Source organism: Haliotis rubra, unplaced genomic scaffold (assembly GCF_003918875.1).
Source record: "Haliotis rubra isolate DU_JTF1 unplaced genomic scaffold, ASM391887v1 Scf1132, whole genome shotgun sequence".
In the NCBI taxonomy this organism is placed as follows: Eukaryota; Metazoa; Mollusca; class Gastropoda; order Lepetellida; family Haliotidae; genus Haliotis; species Haliotis rubra.
The window spans coordinates 43,896-65,019 of record NW_025765040.1 but is presented as its reverse complement, the minus strand read 5'-3'; the positions used below and the strand labels follow the sequence as shown (position 1 = coordinate 65,019).

General features: G+C 46.6%; 1 pseudogene; it reads right to left on the bottom strand.

Moving 5' to 3' along the window:
• Positions 1–1,618: 1,618 nt before the first annotated feature.
• On the bottom strand, positions 1,619–19,711 carry LOC124291853 (annotated as a pseudogene).
• Between the last annotated feature and the right edge of the window lie 1,413 nt (positions 19,712–21,124).

The window sequence follows — 21,124 nt, the reverse complement described above, 5'->3', positions numbered from 1 at the left end:
CTTCGATTCCTTTTTCTCCTCTTGTGAAAACCTTGGCGTTCTTTTGGACTCAAACCTCAGCATGGACAAGCAAATAAATCATCTAGTAAAGACCTGCCACTACCATCTGAAGAACATCGGCAGCATCCGCAAAGTCCTAACAAAGAAGCCACTGCCACCCTTTGTGCGGACACTGATTTTATCCCGCCTGGATTACTGCAACAGTTTACTGTTTGGCATCTCTTCCTCTCAACTCCATCGTCTTCAGAAAATCCAGAACAAAGCTGCACGCATCATCACTCTCACCAGTCCTCGCTGTCACATCTCTCCCATCCTAAACTCTCTACACTGGCTCCGTATTCGTGAAAGGATTGATTTCAAGATTCTCTGCCTCACCTACCAGTCTTTCTACAACTCAGGACCTTCCTACCTTCAAGACCTTCTGACACATTACTCTCCAGAAAGAACCCTGCGCTCATCACAACAACTGTTACTTGCTGTCCCGAGCTACAGTCTCAAATCATTTGGCTCAAGGACCTTTTCATATGCAGCAGCTTCTCTGTGGAACTCTCTCCCTATCGAGTTAAAATCATCTCCTTCCCTAAGTACATTCAAAACACGACTAAAGACTCATCTATTTCTTCGCTACAAGTGACTTCCAATCATCCGTACCTGCCAACTGTATATAGTTTTAACTTTGAGCTCAGGAAGCGCTTTGAGCATATCCCTGTGACGTGGAAAGGCGCTATATAAATGGCCTATTATTATTATTATTATTATTATCCAGGAGCAATACAATGATAATGTCCAAAGCATTGGTACATCCAGGAGCAATACAATGATAATGTCCACAGCATTGGTAAATCCAGGAGCAATACAATGATAATGTACATAGCATTGGTACATCCAGGAGCAATACAATGGTAATGTCCAAAGCATTGGTACGTCCAGGTGTAATACAGTGGTAATGTCCACAGCATTGGTACATCCAGGAGCAATACAATGATAATGTCCAAAGCATTGGTACATCCAGGTGTAATACAATGGTAATATACACAACATTGGTACATCCAGGAGCAATACAATGATAATGTACATAGCATTGGTACATCCAGGAGCAATACAATGGTAATGTCCAAGCATTGGTACATCCAGGTGTAATACAGTGGTAATGTCCACAGCATTGGTACATCCAGGAGCAATACAATGGTAATGTACACAGCATTGGTACATCCAGGAGCAATACAATGGTAATGTCCAAAGCATTGGTACATCCAGGTGTAATACAATGGTAATATACACAGCATTGGTACATCCAGGTGTAATACAGTGGTAATGTCCACAGCATTGGTACATCCAGGAGCAATACAGTGGTAATGTCCACAGCATTGGTACATCCAGGAGTAATACAATGGTAATGTCCAAAACATTGGTTCATCCAGGAGCAATACAATGGTAATGTCCACAGCATTGGTACATCTAGGAGCAATACAATGGTAATGTCCACAGCATTGGTACATCCAGGAGTAATACAATGGTAATGTCCACAGCATTGGTACATCCAGGAGTAATACAATGGTAATGTCCACAGCATTGGTACATCCAGGAGCAATACAATGGTAATGTCCACATCTTTGCCACCTAATGTATTAACAGTCTTGATACCCAAACCATTGATCAGTACAGATTTTTTACCAGATGTATTGATACAGTCTTGATACTCACAGCGTTGACACCAGATGTATTGATACAGTCTTGATACTCACAGCGTTGACACCAGATGTATTGATACAGTCTTGATACTCACAGCGTTGNACACCAGATGTATTGATACAGTCTTGATAGGAAATACATTACCACGTCTTCAGATACATGAGCACGAATATATCGCATACCATCAGGATTCTGAATAGATGTAAAGTAATTGAACCGCTCTGAAACATCCCTATACAATTATTGTCAGTCATGACTTTGGTATGTTTGTGTATATCTAGCAGTGATGAAATAACGGTATACACGTCTGTGGATTATTTCACTATCATATTAAAATATGTAAATGAGTTAGAAATGTAAATATAATTTTACAGCCATGACATAGACATTTTGGCTCAACAATTAACAATGTAGTTTGCTTCCGTTATGATCAGTTCTGCTGTTATACTTGAAATCTCCAACGACGAGTTCGTAAATAAGTACGTCTCCAACAACGATAACGCTAACGTGCACGTTTCCAATCACGATGTCCTTAATACCCAGCCGGTCCTCCCCCTTTCCTGACGTCGGCGACGGCGTGGAGCATGCCCCCGGTCACGTGGATCGCCGACACTACAGACGCAGCAGTGTTCATGTCTATTTCATGACCTTTGACCTTTAACCCGTCTATGATGTCCTACAAGGGAGAGTTATATAATGTATTTACCATATCTATACATGTATATATATCCCGACATGGGCAATATGGAGCTCAGTAGGCCAATCATAGTGATACCAATCCACTTAAAAACAATCAGGCTGATCGACGTCAACGGTCATTGAATGCACATTTGGACATATTGAAATGTGATTCCCTCTCCCATGAAAGTCGACAGTGGACCCCCCTTACCTGAGCAGCAGTTCTAATTGTGACCTTGACTGCATTTGCTGTCCTTGGGCGCAACTGGCGGCGACGCTCTTCGACGTCACGTGTTTATTGCCATGGATTGGACACTCTGCTGATGACAGACGGAGCAACAAGCATGGACACCAATATTGTGACGTGGGCCAACAAGCAGGGCACCAATACCGTGATCTGTGCCAACATGCGGGGCGCCAATACTGTGACGTGTGCCAACAGGCAGGGGCACCAATACTGTGACGTGTGATAACATCCAGGAACACAATATTTTGACGTGTGCCAACATGCAGGGCCACCAATACTGTGACGTGTGCCAACATGCAGGGGCACCAATATTGTGACGTGTGCCAACATGCAGGGCCACCAATACTGTGACGTGGGCCAACATGCAGGGGCACCAATACTGTGACGTGTGCCAACATGCAGGGGCACCAATATTGTGACGTGTGCCAACAAGCAGGGGCACCAATACTGTGACGTGTGCCAACATGCAGGGGCACCAATACTGTGACGTGTGCCAACAGGCAGGGCACCAATATTGTGACGTGTGATAACATCCAGGAACACAATATTTTGACGTGTGCCAACATGCAGGGGCACCAATACTGTGACGTGTGCCAACATGCAGGGGCACCAATACTGTGACGTGTGCCAACATGCAGGGCCACCAATACTGTGACGTGTGCCAACATGCAGGGCACCAATACTGTGACGTGTGCCAACATGCAGGGCCACCAATACTGTGACGTGTGCCAACATGCAGGGCCCACCAATATTGTGCCGTGTGTGCCAACATGCAGGGCCACCAATACTGTGACGTGTGCCAACATGCAGGGGCACCAATACTGTGATGTGTGCCAACATGCAGGGTCACCAATACTGTGACGTATGCCAACATGCAGGGCACCCAATAAGTTGACGTGTGCCAGCATGCATCATGTTCACGCTCAGCGTGTTAATTAAGTTTCTCTGAGTGTTTCGTAAACAGCATCAATATGTGTCAAAACCGAAGAACAAAATCTGTCAACCCTTGCATCGTCCTGTCAACGTCTTTAGCAGACATTAGAGTGTGTCAGTATGACCACCGACGACAATACCCTACTACGTTTTGCACATCGTTTACAGACAGGTATAGGTATAGCTCTGGTGGGTAAGAGACGTAACTATGACTGAGGAGAAATTCCGACGACAATCGACCTATTTACCTGAGAAAAACCTCTCTCAACACGTATTTGCTTGGGCAATAACTGGTGATGGAGACGCTTGTGATCAACTGCATCAGCGATCGGCACCCCCATCCTCAAGGCATACATCGCCACCTGACGGCGAGAACAAGCAAACATGTATTGATAACTGCGATAGACTGAGACAGAATGTTCGATCCTGTGTGGCTTTAGCGCGAGGATGTCCACACCGCAGCATCAAGAGTATTGAATATTGTCTAAGTTAGCTGTTTAGATAACCTGAACCTTTAATGACCACTCATAGTAAGGATGTACAATGCACTCTCTTACTTTCATATACTAGAATCACGGAAATCTTTAAACAAATATATGTATGATAATAATAATTTTAGCTGTACTTGTATATTTGTTCCATATATGGATAAGACATCAGTATGTTCGTATTTTATTTGTTTCTGAGATACGGAGATACGGATAAGGCATACAATGACGAACACTGCCGACCTAACATATACAAGTTGGGCTCGAGGCGGACAGGCACCCTGTCTAGGAAATCTCGCAAGATTTAGACAGACAGACGATCAAACAAGGTTGAATGGTGTCGTCGTCATAATATCTAGACGATGCAGTGCGGGACGTAGTGAAGATATGGAAAGCAAATATTTGGATAAAGGGGTAAAACTTCAACGCTTTGCTTGAATGATTGTTCAGTTGTTTGAGTACATCAATAAATGATATTGAAAATTGTGGGCGGATTTTGTTTAAAGGTTTAAAGGTTCGATAAAATAACTCAAATATTCCTCGCGTATACATTTCAATTGTGCTTTCAACATTGTGTCTCCTGTAACATTGTGTATCCGGCAACATTGAGTATCCCGGCAACATTGTGTATCCCGGATTTAGTTTTATTGTTTTGTGTGTAATTATCATAATTATCATAAAACAACGTCAACAATGTCCATGGATGTGGCCAAATATTTTGTCTGGGTGGATACACTACCATAGTTTATACCCACCAAAGCCACTGATGTGGTAATTCTGGTACCACCGGAAGCGCCCTATCGTCATGACAACGTCACCGGTAGTCTGGTTGACGATGATTGCCGGGCACATGGAGGACTGAGGGTGTTTCCTGGGTTTGATGAAGTTGGCTACAGAGGCGGGGACGCCGAAGGTGTTGATGAGGCCGGGCGTGGAGAAGTCGTCCATTTCATTGTTGAAGGTAATTCCGGTTCTACGTCCGAGAACCTTGGACCCAAAACTGCGTGAAATTACAAAGTGCAGTTACAATACCATGCCAATCAGTGCTGCCTGATTTCACCCTGAATATCATCTACAGGGTTCAGCGTGCACGCATGAGTTCATCACATTCCTGTAAAAGCTCATGACAATAAAAGCGTCAAAACCATTTCTCTTCTAAATGCAGACTATATCATGACCAGTAAAGTCACTGGTTAATAACTTCATACAAATACTTACCACTATAGGTGAATACCATGGCCACGACAGGTCAATACCACTACATGTGAAAACCACGACAGGCGAATACCACTACAGGTGGATAACACTACAGGTGAATACCACTACAGGTGAACGCCACGACAGGTGAATAGCACTACAAGTGGAGACCACTACAGGTGAATACCACGACAGGTAAATAGCACTACAGGCGAATACCACGACAGGTGAATACCAGTACAGGTGAATACGTGAATAACACTACATGTGAACCCCACGACAGGTGAATACAACAACAGGTGAATACCACAACAGGTGAATAGCACTACAGGTGGATACCACTACAGGTGAATACCACTACAGGTGCATACCACAACAGGTGAATACCACTACAGGTGGATACCACTACAGGTGAATACCACTACAGGTGCATACCACAACAGGTGAATACCACGACAGGTGAAGATCATGAGAGGTAAATACCACAACATGTGAATACCACTACAGGGGAATACCACGACAGGTAGATGCCATGAAAGATAATTACCACGACAGGTGAATACCACGACATGCGAATACAACTACATGTAAATACCATGACAGGTGAATACCACTACAGGTGAATACCACTACCACATTACCATTATCTGCTCCGATAAATCAACGGGAACACAGGGGTTACAATACCACAGGTGGTATGTGGGTTTCAGCATACGTTCAAACCATGGGGGGTGCAACAACTTCTGACTTGTAATGAAAGATGCACATACAAAGGGTTTTATCCTAAATCTTCATGTATAATCTTGGTTGTTAGATCTACTCGAGCAGCATACCTTGTTGAAGCAACATCGCAACGGCTCTTGCGTTTTGTTTCCTGAAAGTGATTCATATTCTACGACTTCTCAACTTACTATGTATTTATCGTGGACGTTATGGTAACGGCGTTGCCCTCGGCGTCAATGACGCAGGCGTTCGACGTCCCTGTCTTTGTCTGGTCGTAGAACGTCGCCCCGTAGTAGTCGGTGTCGTGGGTGACGTCGTCCGTGATACGGCCTCGGATATAATCGGCAAAGTCACGTGACGTCATATTTCTCATCAGCTGTGACGGAGTAAATGAGTTCACATCAAGCGCTACAGGAATGTTTCCCGGAATATTTCAACATTTTAAGAAGACATTCATAGTACACGTGATGGTCAGTCTAAGAATGGTGAAAAAACTCAGATTCAGTGAGAACAACGATAGCATCTAAGAAAAGGTGATTAGTGGGGAGAGATGACAGTGGATACGGTGTTTGGAGAGTATGTTTTGGGAGTCACACACAACCACGTGTGATCTCTCACCTCTGTCATAAACACATGACCTCTCAGCCCTACCCGCATGACCTCTCACCTCTGTCATTAACACATGACCTCTCACCTTTGTCACTAACACATGACCTCTCACCTTTGTCACAAACACATGACCTCTCACCTTTGTCACAAACACTTAACCTCTCACCTCTGTCATTAACACATGACCTCTCATCTTTGCCACGCATGACCTCTTACCTCTGCCACATCAACAAAGTCCTCGTCTCCGAGATCCGTCCTCTTGGCGTACGCAAACTTCATGGATTCCACGATCCGGTGATGTGTCAATACGCTTTTCTCATTGGTCGACAGACTGTCGGGTGTGAAGCCGTAACCTAGCAACACGACATCTTATACTGAACAATATGCCAGTTACTACACGGTATGTCAGTTTCAGGCGGAAGGAGAGCCTGAAGCGATGCAAGTCTTTGAGGTTTACTCGACGTTTACCAGACGTTTACACGGCGTGTTTGGTGCAGACGCACCTAGATAAATTAATGGAATAATGTATGAAATCTGAAACAATATATGGGATTCTGGCACGAGGACTGGGATCGACGCCATCTGGAACTGCGGAGTCAGGCATATACTGATGAGACAGAAATACATCCCTATGATGACGATGACACACGGGAGAAAATTGTTTAATGGCTTCTATTTGTGGACAGGGCTACAGCGATGCAGGTCTTAGATCTGTGAGGGTCACTTACCGTCCAGTATATTTAGAATGTACTCAAACACCACCCCGCTGCCGGGAGGGGGCATGGAGTAGACGGTGAGGTTGTCCCTGAGGGTGACGTTGACTGGCGTCCTCCACGTGGCCGTGTAGAGGTTGAGGTCCTCCCTGGTGATGACTCCGCCTAACACAAGAGACACGCACCATCTGTTGGTGGAGGTGGGGGCGTTGGCCATCATCCATCCATCCATCCATCCACCCACCCATCCATCCGTCCGTCCGTCAGCCCATCCTTCCATCCATTATCCACCGATCCGTCCGTCCGTCCATCCATCCATGTATCCATCTTTTCATCGTATTTATTGATTGTTTTCAGTATTGAAATCTTCTTATCGTCTATGTGAATACTAATTAGAGATTAAGAATGCTACAAAGTGATGCATTTATTCTTTATTCGTGAAATCTTAAATGCTTTGAAAGGAACTGGAGTTACTAATGGCAATGTGACATTTACATCGAAATCCCCTGACATCAGTTGAAACTGACTGTACCTGTGAGACAGATATCTACTAAAACATGCAGGATTACATCTCAATATATCTATTTCTTTGTCTGTCATGCTCTCCGTCCTTCACTCCTTCTGTCACTCACTCACTCCTTCCCTCACTCACTCGTACTTTCGTACTCCTTTGCACAGCCCATTACTTGTGCTACCTTCACGCTTGCACTCACTCACACGACAATGAGGCTGTTACCGTGTTCGCTTATGTCCGCCACGATGTCGTCAGTGAGGGAGCCGTTGTAGAAGGCAGGTGCCCCCTCCTCCGCAATCCTGTCCAGTGTGTCGGCCATGGCGTGGTACTTGACCCTATCCCCAACCTTTACTGTCTCGCCCGTCACGTTGTCGAAATACATCCTGAGAGATACACAGAACGTTACACCAAGCCCAGTTATAAGTACAGCCTGTGAAGCACATTTCTGGTGTCCCCCGCCGTGATGTTGCTGGAATATTGCTAAAGGCGTAAAACCAAACTCAGTCAGTCATTCAGTATAAGTACAGCACACACTCACGTGTAAGACATATTCACTCACCTGACACACTCACGTGTAGTAGAAGTCCTATCAGATAACACACTCACGTGTAGTAGAAGTCCTATCAGATAACACACTCACGTGTAGTAGAAGTCCTCTCAGATAACACACTCACGTGTAGTAGAAGTCCTCTCAGCTAACACACTCACGTGTAGTAGAAGTCCTCTCAGCTAACACACTCACGTGTAGTAGAAGTCCTCTAAGCTAACACACTCACGTGTAGTAGAAGTCCTCTCAGCTAACACACTCACGTGTAAGACATGTTCTCTCAGCTAACACACTCACGTGTAGTAGAAGTCCTCTCAGCTAACACGCTCACGTGTAAGACATGTTCTCTCAGCTAACACACTCACGTGTAGTAGAAGTCCTCTCAGCTAACACACTCACGTGTAAGACATGTTCTCTCAGCTAACACACTCACGTGTAGTAGAAGTCCTCTCAGCTAACACGCTCACGTGTAGGACATGTTCTCTCAGCTAACACACTCACGTGTAGTAGAAGTCCTCTCAGCTAACACGCTCACGTGTAGGACATGTTCTCTCAGCTAACACACTCACGTGTAGTAGAAGTCCTCTCAGCTAACACACTCACGTGTAGGACATGTTCTTGAGAACCTCTGCATACAACTTGATGGCAACATGGGTCGCCTCGACGATGGGAACGCCGTTCCTGCAGAGGTCAATAGTTGGCTGCAGCAATTCCCTCCATGGCGCACGGCCGAACCTCTTGTGGGCCTCCCAGTGCCCCATCAGGTCCCCCGGGACGCCGATCGCCAACCCCCCTGAGGATACAAACCCGCTTCGTCAGTACTATCTTACCCCTGGACCACTGAGAGGCTACCCGGGTAACTGCTGCTGTCGACTGCATGATGATGACATGGAGGTGCACATGTTGTATATTCTATGTGTATCTCGCCGACCACAGGGGTGTGACGAAGTGATTCCATTATTCTATATCATGGCCTTCTGTCCTATGCGATAGTTCTGTCATACATATTGTTGGCAAACTACCTGGAGACAGCTGGAGACAAGATCGAGGCGGTGAACCGACACATTTACCAAGTACTACCATTTCAAAGTCACTTCTTCAGCAAAGCTTTGAGGGTCACGCTTGGCAGAAGGTGAGAGAATGGCTGAATGGTGATTAATATTGCCTTGGTACGCCAGTAACCCATGATCTTAGGTTCGAATACCGTTTCTGAAGTAATGTTCAAACCGATGTATCTCACTCACTCACACGCTCACTCACTCACTAACTCATTTCTTTGGAATGCAGTTTAGGTCGGTGTTTCCACACAAACATGGTTGAATCTGTTTGATTAAAAAAACAAAGGATTTCTTACCAAAAATGGAGGCATCCTTGGCTTTCCCAATAAAGAAACTCTCATTGGCTGCAAGTGGCGCCCTCTCTCGGGCATCCAGGACTTCGACCTCTCTCGTGGACCTGGTCAAAAAGCGATACACTTGTACGTGAAACTTTCATAATACTTTCAATTTACATATATTTCAGGCATTCTACCCCTACCCGGCGTGTGTAGATTCAAACAGGCAGCCTTTCTAGCCAGCAATCATGGAAATCTCGAGCATCCAGTTGACGGTGTGATCTTAAACAGTTCAAGACAGAACGACAGACGGACAGACAGACAGAGAGGTGGAAGGACTGACAGAGAGACAGTATAAGGGTAGACGAAGGTGTGGGGCAAACAGAGGTAGAGAGTGACGGGGCCTGGACAGGCAGAGTGGTAGAGACTGACGGGGCCTGGACAGGCAGAGTGGTAGAGAGTGACGGAGGTCTGGACAGGCAGAGTGGTAGAGAGTGACGGAGGTCTGGACAGACAGAGTGGTAGAGAGTGACGGAGGTCTGGACAGGCAGAGGAGTAGAGACGACTGACGGGGCCTGGACAGTCAGAGGAGTAGAGAGAGACTGACGGGGCCTGGACAGGCAGAGGGAGTAGAGAGACTGACGGGGCCTGGACAGGCAGAGTGGTAGAGAGAGTGACGGAGGTCTGGACAGGCAGAGTGGTAGAGAGTGACGGAGGTCTGGACAGACAGAGTGGTAGAGAAGGACGGAGGTCTGGACAGGCAGAGTGGTAGAAGAGAGTGACGGAGGTCTGGACAGGCAGAGTGGTAGAGAGTGACGGAGGTCTGGACAGACAGAGTGGTAGAGAGTGACGGAGGTCTGGACAGGCAGAGTGGTAGAGAGTGACGGAGGTCTGTGACAGTCAGAGGAGTAGAGAGACTGACGGAGGTCTGGACAGGCAGAGTGGTAGAGAGTGACGGAGGTCTGGACAGACAGAGGTGGTAGAGAGTGACGGAGGTCTGGACAGGCAGAGTGGTAGAAGAGTGACGGAGGTCTGGACAGACAGAGGAGTAGAGAGACTGACGGAGGTCTGGACAGACAGAGGAGTAGAAAGAAAGACTGACGGAGGTCTGGACAGACAGAGAGGAGAAAGTGACGGACAGTCTGGACAGGAACAGAGTGGTAGAGGTGACGGAGGTCTGGACAGACAGAGTGGTAGAGAGTGACGGAGGTCTGGACAGACAGAGTGGTAGAGAGTGACGGAGGTCTGGACAGACAGAGTGGTAGAGAGACTGACGGAGGTCTGGACAGACAGAGTGGTAGAGAGAGTGACGGAGGTCTGGACAGGACGCAGAGTGGTAGAGAGTGACGGAGGTCTGGACAGACAGAGTGGTAGAGAGTGACGGAGGTCTGGACAGGCAGAGGAGTAGAGAGACTGACGGAGGCCTGGACAGTCAGAGGAGTAGAGAGTGACGGAGGTCCTGGACAGGCAGAGGAGTAGAGGACTGACAGAGGCCTGGACAGGCAGAGTGGTAGAAGAGTGACGGAGGTCTGGACAGACAGAGTGGGAGAGTGACGGAGGTCTGGACAGACAGAGTGAGGTAGAGAGTGACGGAGGTCTGGACAGGCAGAGTGGTAGAGAGTGACGGAGGTCTGGACAGAGGCAGAGTGGGTAGAGAGTGACGGAGGTCTGGACAGGCAGAGTGGTAGAGAGTGACGGACGGAGGTCTGGACAGGCAGAGTGGTAGAGAGTGACGGAGGTCGGACAGTCAGAGGAGTAGAGAGACTGACGGAGGTCTGGACAGGCAGAGTGGTAGAGAGTGACGGAGGTCTGGACAGACAGAGGGGTAGAGAGTGACGGAGGTCTGGACAGGCAGAGTGGTAGAAGTGACGGAGGTCTGGACAGACAGAGGAGTAGGAGACTGACGGAGGTCTGGACAGACAGAGGAGTAGAAAGACTGACGGAGGTCTGGACAGACAGAGAGGTAGAGAGTGACGGAGGTCTGGACAGGCAGAGTGGTAGAGAGTGACGGAGGTCTGGACAGGCAGAGTGGTAGAGAGTGACGGAGGTCTGGACAGACAGAGGAGTAGAAAGACTGACGGAGGTCTGGACAGACAGAGAGGTAGAAAGTGACGGAGGTCTGGACAGACAGAGTGGTAGAGAGTGACGGAGGTCTGGACAGACAGAGGAGTAGAGAGACTGACGGAGGTCTGGACAGACAGAGGGGTAGAGAGACTGACGGAGTTCTGGACAGACAGAGGAGTAGAGACTGACGGGAGGTCTGGACAGACAGAGGGGTAGAGAGACTAACGGAGTTCTGGACAGACAGAGGAGTAGAGAGACTGACGGAGGTCTGGACAGACAGAGGGGTAGAGAGACTAACGGAGTTCTGGACAGACACAGAGGAGTAGAGAGACGACGGAGGTCTGGACAGACAGAGGGTAGAGAGACTGACGGAGGTCTGGGCAGACAGAGGGGTAGAGAGACTGACGGAGGTCTGGGCAGACAGAGAGGTAGAGAGAGTGACGGAGGTCTGGGCAGACAGAGAGGTAGAGAGACTGACGGAGGTCTGGGCAGACAGAGAGGTAGAGAGACTGACGGAGGTCTGGGCAGACAGAGAGGTAGTAGAAAGACTGACGGGAGGTTTGGGCAGACAGAGTGGTAGAGAGACTGACGGAGGTCTGGGCAGAGAGAGAGAGGTAGAGACTGACTGACAGAGGTGTGGGCAGACAGAGAGGTAGAGAGACTGACGGAGGTCTGGGCAGACAGAGTGGTAGAGAGACTGACGGAGATCTGGGCAGAGAGAGAGATAGAGAGACTGACGGAGGTGCGGACAGACAGAGAGGTAGAGACAGACGGAGGTTTGGGCAGAGAGAGAGCGGTACATAGACTGACGGAGGTCTGGGGCAGAGAGAGGTAAAAGACTGAGGTCGGAGGTCGGGCAGACAGAGAGGTAGAGACTGACGGAGGTCTGGGCAGACGGAGAGGTAGAGAGACTGACGGAGGTCTGGACAGACAGAGGGGTACATAGACTGACGGAGGTCTGGGCAGACGGAAAGTACATAGACTGACGGAGGTCTGGGCAGAGAGAGAGGTACATAGACTGACGGAGGTCTTGGCAAACGGAGAGGTACATAGACTGACAGAGGTGTGGGCAGACAGAGAGGTACAGAGACTGACGGAGGTCTGGGCAGACAGAGGGGTACATAGACTGACGGAGGTCTGGGCATACAGAGGGGTACATAGACAGACGGAGGTGTGGGCAGACAGAGAGGTAAAGAGACTGACGGAGGTCTGGGCAGACAGACGTACCTGTTGTAGATGGTCATGAAGAAGCCGCCGCCGATGCCACTGCTTTGTCTGTGAACTACGCCGTTACACACCATGGTGGCGATAGCGGCGTCAACGACGGACCCGCGATGCACTGCCAGAATCTTCCTGCAGTAAACAGAGATGCTCCGTTGAACATCAATGCTACAACCTTACAACATGCCTGATCTCATTAAGGAATCAATCAACGTCAGTCCATTCTTTTTCTAAGACGGGAAATAAGTGAATGACGTTTAACGCTGTTATCAATGCCGTTCAAGCTTTATTTGGGGGATGTCAAGATGACAAACCGTCCGTCCATTGGAAGGAGATACCACTTAAGCCAGAGAACTCGACCGAGGATACTCACTGTACACCGCGAGTGCGGCGTTAAACATTTAGCAGATAAAGAAAAAGACCCTCGGTATCCTGTATTGCTGTTACATAGACATTGGACGACGAAGATGACCAACATCGGTTGAGAATCGCTTACGTTCCGATATCCGAACATATTTTAGAATCAGAGGTGACGGAGGCAAATCTGTAGGCTCCTCTCTTAGACTTGGGCGGTTGTTGAACTGGAGACTGGGTGCTTATTTCCACCAGCTGCGGAGCATCCTGACGCGACATCAGACCAAATCCCAGTCCGAAGGCCAGACCGAGGCCGATGATGAGCGAGCCCGCCAGGAGAGCTATAACGATTGGGCGGGAACGCCGTCTGTGGAGAAGACGATGCTGATATAAACAAAGATGTATGTAACAGCGAACAATAGGGCTGGTGACATATTCCGTATGCATTTACTGTTGGATATTACGTATTTGCCAGGCACTTAAAAGTCGGAAGAACATGAGAAAATGACGTATATTTCAAGGATACCTAAAACGTTCAAAGCCATTCCTGAGACATTTTCAGGTGAATGGCGCCGTTTCAAGTTTTTGTTGTTACGCATATGGGTTAATAAAAACGTTTAAGGGCAATGGAGACCGAATCGGCTGATGTTGCCAATAGTTGTCTCCATATAACTGCACCCGCAGGGGAATCGAACTCACGTGATTAGGCTTAATAATCCAACATCCATGCCAGCACCCACCAACCAACCAACCAACCAATCAACCAGTCAATCAACCAAGCAAGCAACCAAGCAAGCAACCAACCAACCAACCAACCGGCCTACCCCATAACCCACCTACCAACTAACCACCAACCCATCTACCCAACAACCAACCCTCCAACCCACCCACAGACCAATTAACCAACCAATCAACCAAACAACCCACCTACCCACCCACCAACTTACCACCAACCAACTCACTAACCCACGAAATATTTATTCCGAAATGCTACACCCCCTCCCGCGTGTAATGGCTCCTCTACCTCGCCAGCTTGACAGTTTTCACTATTCAAGGACACGTTCAGGACGAACTAACTATGTTATCTGATTATGTTGTGTACATTCTTACAAACAATATCACTGGTGGGTCTACATGCCACCAGTGAGATCCTGGTCGATTTAATGCACGAATTCTTGAACAATACGTATTGCCACAACATAGTCACGTGACACATGAACCCAGGTGAATCTTCAGGTGCATGCCCCAGCAGAAAACACACGAAGACACCTTTATGTGTCTAAATGTTAAGATTATAAACAGGGCTTGCAAAACATTCAATAATTCCATTTTGCGTTAAAGTGAGACAGGTCAGTTAAATACACTTGAAGGCTGCATTGTATCTATAAGGATGAAACATTAGGGATATGATGTTAAATTGTTACTCACTCACTGACTGTATTGTATGTTTTCTGAATGTTTCCCTAGTAGAGATCCGGGTTAGGAGTGGCCTTCAGATACTCATGATTGTCTTGAGAGGTGTCAAACGTGAGGTTCTTGGGCTTAGTTGATGCATGTCATCGTCTCCCAGCTGCATAGGTCGATGCTCATGGTGTCAATCACTGGATCGTGTGGTAATACTCGACTATTTACAGACCGCCGTCGTATTGCTGCGATATTGCGGACTGCGGCGTCAAACAACACGCATACAAACAACAGCAATATTCTCACATTTACTGAAAATTACATTTTATATTGATTATTGCAGAAATGGGTTAGTAATTGGAAAAGAAAGTACATTCCAATGTGGCGGTTATGACGTCCATGTTGAAAATCAGCTCGGAATAAATAGAAAGGACAAGTCTCGCAACATGAGTCCGGTCAGCCTGAATACTGGGCAGTAAATACGCAAGTGAACACCTGGCCAACTAGTGATGAAAACATCATCATCATCATCATCATCATCATCGTCGTTGTCGTCTACGATCGCCAGTAATCAAGCAGATCACGGTGCCACACCCACTGATCACGTGTTGACGAGTTACGAACCATATGGGTTAAAGGTGACGGCTTCCCGCCCAGCTGGGTGCTAGTGACAGGATATCATAAAGTATAATGTAAGTGAAATATCTGATGTCAATATATACACAGGGGATTGTGTCCAACATGTGTACATGTATGGTGATCAGTCACATGGCACACAGGGGATTGTGTCCAACATGTGTACACGTATGGTGATCAGTCACATGGCACACAGGGGATTGTGTCCAACATGTGTACATGTATGGTGATCAGTCACATGGCACACAGGGGATTGTGTCCAACATGTGTACATGTATGGTGATCAGTCACATGGCACACAGGGGACTGTGTCCAACATGTGTACATGTATGGTGATCAGTCACATGGCACACAGGGGATTGTGTCCAACATGTGTACATGTATGGTGATCAGTCACATGGCACACAGGGGATTGTGTCCAACATGTGTACATGTATGGTGATCAGTCACATGGCACACAGGGGATTGTGTCCAACATGTGTACACGTATGGTGATCAGTCACATGGCACACAGGGATTGTGTCCAACATGTGTCCAACATGTCCAACATGTACATGTATGGTGATCAGTCACATGGCACAGAGGGATTGTGTCCAACATGTGTACATGTATGGTGATCAGTCACATGGCACACAGGGGATTGTGTCCAACATGTGTACATGTATGGTGATCAGTCACATGGCACACAGGGGATTGTGTCCAACATGTGTACATGTATGGTGATCAGTCACATGGCACACAGGGGATTGTGTCCAACATGTGTACATGTATGGTGATCAGTCACATGTCTAACATGTAGGGGATTGTGTCCAACATGTGTACATGTATGGTTGAATGTATCAGTTACATTACACAGGGGATTGTCAACATGTGTACATGTATGGTGATCAGTCCACATGGCACACATAGGGATTGTGTCCAACATGTGTACATGTATGGTGATGTGTCCAACATGTGTGGCACATGTCACCACATGGGGATTGTGTCCAACATGTGTACATGTACACAGGTGATCAGTCACATGGCACACATGGGATTGTGTCCAACATGTATACATGTATGGTGATCAGTCCAACATGTGTACACAGGGGGATTAGTCACATCCAACATGTGTGTCGACATGTATGGTGATCAGTCACATGGCACATTGTGTCCAATTGTGTACATATGTGGATCCAACATAACATGGTGATCTCAGTCACATGGCACACAGGGGATTGTGTCCAACATGTGTACATGGTGACACAGTTATGTCCAACATACATGTATGGTGATCACACACAGGGGATTGTCAACATGTATTGCACGTATGGTGATCAGTCACATGGCACAGGGGATTGTGTCCAACATGTGTACATGTATGGTGATCAGTCACATGGCACACAGGGGATTGTGTCCAACATGTGTACATGTATGGTGATCAGTCACATGGCACACAGGGGGATTGTGTCCAACATGTGTACATGTATGGTGATCAGTCACATGGCACACAGGGGATTGTGTCCAACATGTGTACATGTATGGTGATCAGTCACATGGCACACAGGGATTGTGTCCAACATGTGTACATGTGTATGGTGATCAGTCACATGGCACACAGGGGATTGTGTCCAACATGTGTACATGTATGGTGATCAGTCACATGGCACACAGGGGATTGTGTCCAACATGTAGGATGTACATGTATGGTGATCAGTCACATGGCACACAGGGGATTGTGTCCAACATGTGTACATGTATGGTGATCAGTCACATGGCACACAGGGGATTGTGTCCAACATGTGTATTGTATGTATGGTGATCAGTCACACATGGCACACAGGGGATTGTGTCCAACATGTGTACGTATCAGTCCAACATGTGCACATGGGGATCAGTCCAACATGGTACACATGTAGGGATTGTATTCCAACAACGTATTATTGCATGTATGTACACGCATGTATGGTGATTGTGTCACATGGCACACATGTAGGGATTGTGTCCAACATGTGTACATGTATGGTGATCAGTCACATGGCACACACAGGGATTGTGTCCAACATGTGTACATGTATGGTGATCAGTCACATGGCACACAGGGGATTGTGTCCAACATGTGTACACGTATGGTGATCAGTGGCACACAGGGGATTGTGTCCAACATGTGTACGCATGGTGATCAGTCACATGGCACACAGGGGATTGTGTCCAACATGTGTACACATGTATGGTGATCAGTCACATGGCACACAGGGGATTGTGTCCAACATGTGTACGTGTAGGTGATCAGTGTCACAACATGCATGATATGTGTCCAACATGTACATGTATGGTGATCAGTCACATGGCACACAGGGTCCAACATAGTATTACATGTAGGGGATTGTGTCCAACATGTGTACATGTAGGGTGATCAGTCACATGGCACACAGGGGGATTGTGTCCAACATGTGTACATGTATATGGTGATCAGTCACGGCACACACAGGGATTGTGTCCAACATGTGTACATGTATGGTGATCAGTCACATGGCACATGTAGGGATTGTGTCCAACATGTGTACGTGTATGGTGATCAGTGTCATGGCAACATGGATTGTGTCAACATGTATGGTGATTGTTATGGTGACATGTCGTTGTCATGTAGGGATTGTGTCCAACATGTGTACATGTGGGTGATCAGTCAACATGTGTACAGGGGATTGTTGTGTCCAACATGTGTACATGTATGGCGATTTGTGTCCAACATGTGTATGCATGTAGGGATTGTGTCCAACATGTGTACATGGGATGGTGAGATCAGTCAACATGGCACACAGTAGGGATTGTGTCCAACATGTGTATGTGCATGGTGATCAGTCCACATGGCACACAGGGGATTGTGTCCAACATGTGTACACGTATGGTGATCAGTCACATGGCACACAGGATTGTGTCCAACATGTGTACACATGGTGATCATCAGTCCAACATGGCACACAGGGGATTGTGTCCAACATGTGTACATGTAGGGGATCAGTCAACATGTGCACATGTAGGGATTGTGTCCAACATGTGTACATGTAGGGTGATCAGTCCACATGGCACATGGGATTGTGTCCAACATGTACACCGTACATGTAGGGGATTGTGTCCAACATGTGTACACGTATGGTGATCAGTCACATGGCACACATTGTGTCCAACATGTGTACACGTATGGTGATCAGTCCAACATGGTGCACAGGGGATTGTGTCCAACATGTGTAACGTGGTGACATTTGGTGATTGTGTCAACATGTGTACATGGGGGATTGTGTCCAACATGTGTACATGTATGGTGATCAGTCACATGGCACACAGGGGATTGTGTCCAACATGTGTACATGTATGGTGATCAGTTACATGGCACAGGTTACAGGTTACAGGTTACAGGTTACAGTAGGAACACAGCAGCCGTCGTGCCGTCAACATGATATTTACATACGATGATGACATGACATAGACAGGAGACTTGTCAAGACGGCTTACATTGTATCAAACACATTTAAATGTCCTTCGATATTAGACATCGATTGTCATCCTTTAGGATTGATATAATCATTCGCATATGCCATGTCCGCTGTTCGTATGGACTGATGATCACGACTTGAAACATCTCTCCATGTAATTACACTAAACGTTTCACACTGATTCTGTCGGTTGCTTGTGCGTCACCATAACTTTTGTGTTTGAGTATATAAACAGTTGGTATACAGGCTAATTACCCAGTATCCACAACATGTCACGTTCTTGCCATTCCAGTGCTGAACCCAGATAAAATACCCTTAGTGTTGTACGTTACCGGTCAGACATTCTGACCGATTCTATCGTTACTACTGAGAGTATGACCTTGATCACATAGACAATATAGTGATGCTTGTATGACATGTGTTTTATGGTGTGTGTATATATGTGTTTTTAGTGGTGTGTATACATGTGTTTTTAGTGGTGTGTATACATGTGTTTTTAGTGGTGTGTATACATGTGTTTTTAGTGGTGTGTATACATAATACTAAAGCTGTGAACACCCAAATTGTCAGGCAAGATACATACTCCGCCGCAAAGGTCATTGGTAATATGGACAAAATGTTCCGTCACCATTAGAGAAACCTATCTTACAGTTCGTATCAACATCATTAGGCTGTCAAATATCACCCCTGATAGATCTATCTTGTCTCAGCAATCTATACCAATACATCTGCTGCTATCAAACGTGGATTTAAACATGAAAAACTCACTTTGAATCGTTGGCTTCAAGATCTGAGGCGGCCATTCTGGAAGACGATCCTGCACGACAGTGATGACAGACTGAGGGTAACGTTATATGTTATCCTGAACACGCAGCTCTACTGGGTAGTGTAGATGCATACAGATACCTCGATTATAGAGCGCTGCTGGGCGGTGTACATACATAAATAGGTCTCCATATACTGCCTTGCTGGGTGGTGTACATGACTACATTTCCCTAAATACACAACATTGCTGGGTGGTATACATGAATTCATTTCCCTTGTTTTACAGGTCAACTTTGTCTGTTCCCTCCATATAGGGTTTTAGTAGGTGGCATAGAAACATACATATCCTCTCTCAAAAAAAGAAATGCATAGGTGCATTGTCATGAATTATTATCTGCAAACTTTGAAGTGAAACAATACATGTAATTCTGAATCAGTCATACAAGGATCAGTTGTAGCCAAATTTCACAGTATAAAAAATCAAATGTCACTTAACACGTATAGCTTAAAAAAGCTCAAGGAGTTACTTTCAGGCGTCCATTCCCTGTTCATCGTTGTGGAATTCTGCGATACCTGCGTCTGTTGTTCTAACGTCCAGGGATTCGGCTGACGTGAACGAACGCGTCGGCCGAGGTCATCCCACAAATGCTTGATGGGAGAGACGATGGGGTTGAGGTCAGCGATTTGGAAGGGCAATGAAGTACTGTATTGGTCTCATTCTAAAGATACTGATTTGTGGCATATGCTGTGCGGTGACTGGCAATCTCTAAATATCCTTCAGGAATAGCTCCCTCTGGCAGTCAATGGCCGGAACCATGTGAATCCTAAGGATTTTGTCTCTTTACCAAAGAGCCTTTAAATTGCCCTGAAGGCACACAAAGTTAGATTTCATCGTGTAGGATATCGCTCCTCACATCATATCACTTCCACCACCATATTAGTCAATCTGGGCAATTGGTACTCTTCTGGCACGGTACTTAAACAGAAAGCGTGATTCGTCACTGACCCATACACGTCGCCAGTTTGGTAGATTCCAGTATGGAACGTTATTGCACCACTGGACCCGTCGATGTTGTCATCGCAGCACAGGGTCAAACTAGGGTCTTCTTGCTCGAAGTCCAGGTTCTCGTAAACAATGGATTGCACCGACTCTCCCCTCAAACCAGGCACATATTCAACTTGCAGTTGCAGTTGCAGTGACTTCGAGGGAGGCCGATCTTGGGTAGGATTGGTTTCGGTCCCATAAACGACTGATGGTACTCTGGTGACCACCCACCAACACCAGCTATACCGGGGATATTTTGAAATAACGGCATCTGATGGGCATCCACCTTCACAGGTGACGTGCAACAGCAGCTTGACACTCCCCAGCTTCCAGACGTCCAGTGGCAATGCTTTGGTTTACAGCAATGAGTCGCAGGATAACGGCATTCTTTCATTTAACTAAACTAAACTTTAACTAAATTTAACTAAATATTTCCGTCTGAATACTTTTTAACCCTAAGTAAATTACTATAGGTGTTACGAAAATTT